The sequence below is a fragment of the Triticum dicoccoides genome, chromosome 7A (assembly GCF_002162155.2).
Source record: "Triticum dicoccoides isolate Atlit2015 ecotype Zavitan chromosome 7A, WEW_v2.0, whole genome shotgun sequence".
In the NCBI taxonomy this organism is placed as follows: Eukaryota; Viridiplantae; Streptophyta; class Magnoliopsida; order Poales; family Poaceae; genus Triticum; species Triticum dicoccoides.
In genome coordinates this window covers 478,393,264-478,396,170 of record NC_041392.1, presented here as the reverse complement: position 1 = coordinate 478,396,170, position 2,907 = coordinate 478,393,264, and positions in this window count along the sequence as shown.

Below are 2,907 nucleotides of genomic sequence, written 5' to 3'. Positions count from 1 at the left end.
AGCTCTTGAGTAGTGGTGAATGGCAGTGCAGGCAAGAAATTCATGCACGTTTGTGGTCTGCGACAAGGTGACTCTCTGTCTCCACTTCTATTCGTCATTGCAATGGATGTACTCACGCGATCATGAAGAAAGCACATGATGAGCAGGTCTTGAGCATAATAAATGGATGTGGGCTAATGCAGAGGCTCTCCTTATATGCGGATGATGTAGTGATGTTCATTAAGCCGACCGCTACTGACATCTTATTTGTGAAAGAGATTCTTGGCATATTTGGCATGACGTCTAGGCTGAGCGTAAATTTTGCAAAATCCTCTGTCATCCTGATTAGAGGAGATGAGGACGATGAGGAGCTGATCCAAAGTGCTCTGTCAGGGAAACTTGGGCACTTTCCTTGCAAATATCTGGGACTCCAACTCAGCATCAAGCAACTGACTCGTTCGGAGTGGCAGCCCATGGTTGACGCCGCGCTGAAAATTCTGCCTGGTTGGCAGCGAGGGATGGTCACGAGGCCAGGTCGACTCATTCTGGTGAATCAAGTTATGAGAGCCCGGGCCACACATCACCTTATTGTTGCTGAAGCTCCCAATTGGGCTCTGGATAGGATCGATAGTGGCTGCAGGGCATTCTTTTGGGCAGGCACAAAGGAGATCCAGGGAGGCAAGTGCGTAGTTTCTTGGAGACGAGTATGCCGGCCTAAATACCTTGGTGGTTTAGGTGTGATAGATCTGCAAAAACAAGGCATTGCCCTTAGACTGAGATGGGAATGGCTCCGAAGAACGGACGCAGCTAGACCTTGGCAGGGGCTGCAACTGACAACGGACAAGCGAGCCATGGAGACGTTTGCGAGCCTAGTTCACTGGCGGATAAGCGATGGAAAAAGGATATTGTTCTGGAAAGAGAGGTGGATCAGAGGATATAGGATTGAGGAAATCGCCCCTTTGGTTGCAACCAAGGTGAGGACTCAAGTAGCCAACATGAGATCTGTTCAAGAGGGCTTAGCTTCGCATGCTTGGACTAATGATATCGTTGGCGACATGGACACTGATGGACTGGCGCAGTTCATTAATTTGTGGGAAGTTCTGATGGAGGTGCACCCCACTGTCGGCATTGAGGATAAACCAATTTGGGCATGGACAGCACAAGGGGACTATTCTGCTGTTTCGGCATATAGGATGCTGTGTGAAGGAGGAATCAGATTTCAGCTTTCCTCTGCCATCTGGAAGAATGAAGCGGAACTAGCATGCAAAATCTACATGTGGCTAGCAGTGCAATACAGGTTATGGACTTCGGACAGGAGATTCAGGCATGGGCTACAAGATAGGACTTCCCCTTGCTACCTGTGCGATCAAGAGGAGGATAATGTTGATCATATTCTTTTGTAATGCGTGTTCGCAAGGCAAGTCTGGTTCCAGTGCTTCTCCAGGGCAAGAATCAACTTGGCAATGCTACCTACGCAGCACACATGGTTGGAGGATTGGTGGGCCACGAGGAGGAAGCAAGTTGTCAAGTCTAAGAGGAAAGGATTTGACACGCTCATAGCTCTCATTTGTTGGTGTCTCTGGAAGCAAAGGAATGGCAGGGTGTTTGGTGGAGCTAGGATTCTCAATGAATGGGGAACGACTAAGATTATATTCGAAGAACAAAAGCTATGGGCTATGGCAGGAGCCAAATGAGTTCAAAAATTTATTGAGTAATCGCGTTAGGTTCAGGAGTGGAGTGTAATGAGGCTTAGACACAAGTTTGTTGTGTTCTTTGCTTTGTAATCTCTTGTGAATATTCTCTGCCTTCTATAAAGCTAAGGTACGCCTTTGGCGTACTCTCGAAAAAAGGAAATAGTAAATGGGAGGAAACCTTGTGCATTTAGTATCATGAAGAAGATGGAGTACGAAGTGCTCAACTAGTTTCTTTCGTGGGATGAATACGGTGTGAGCACAGACGTAAGATTTGCACGAATAAGGGATGAGGAGTACCTCTTTCTGCTGGCAGTGTTGTGTCCTCCTTCTGTTTTTCCAACGATCTTCTTGTGGTTCGCTGGAAACAAGAACTTGTGGAGGACAGTGGAGCCTTGGACGAACCCATGGCCAAGTTGTTGAGTGTGGTGCGTTGGCCATCTGTCGGCGGTGGGGAACCAGATCCGAGGCGGTGAACGATGGCGTAGCGGGAATAGCTCTGGTGCTGTGGACGGTTGCGACAGTGGAGCGGCAGCGATGAGGCACAGGACGGCGTGGTCGAAGTGGTTATGGTACGGCGCACGTCGGCGTGGGCGTCGTGGAGGCAGCTCTACCTCGGCTTCACATGCTAAGTCCTTGAGGATGTTGCAGTTGCGTTGGACGACGACGTCAGGGTACTGGCTCCGGCGTGATGGAGGACAGTGGTGGTGGATTGGGCGCGATGGGGTGGAGGGTGCAGGAGGCTGGGTTTCACGGTTGGTGGAGAGGGCGTTTTGGCGCCCACGGAGTATGAATGGGGAAACGGAGGGAGGGGGAACTAAGGGTGAACAATGTTTTGGTTTGGGATGCGCTTGTTTGAAATTTGGGGAAACTTACAAACTTTGCCCCCATCTAAAATGTCGGACATATTGCGGGTTGGGGGTAGGACAGTAATCTCAGGTGTCCCAAATGGTGGGCGGGATATATTTCGGCCGAGCGCATGGGCGTTTACGCGCCCACTGCGTATGAATGCTTCTAGGAGGCGGTTGAGACTGGCATGTTGGTGAAGTTACAAACCTACACCGGTTTAGACATTTGGACATCGAGCCGATAGGATACACGTGCCAGAGTTAGGATAGTAATTTCCTACCACCAATCATTACTCTCACGCGGTTTCGCGTGACCAGAGGCTTATTTGTCGCTTTGTTCAATATTTGGGAGTTGAAGCATTAATGTTTTTAGTTCTCTTGAATTGAAC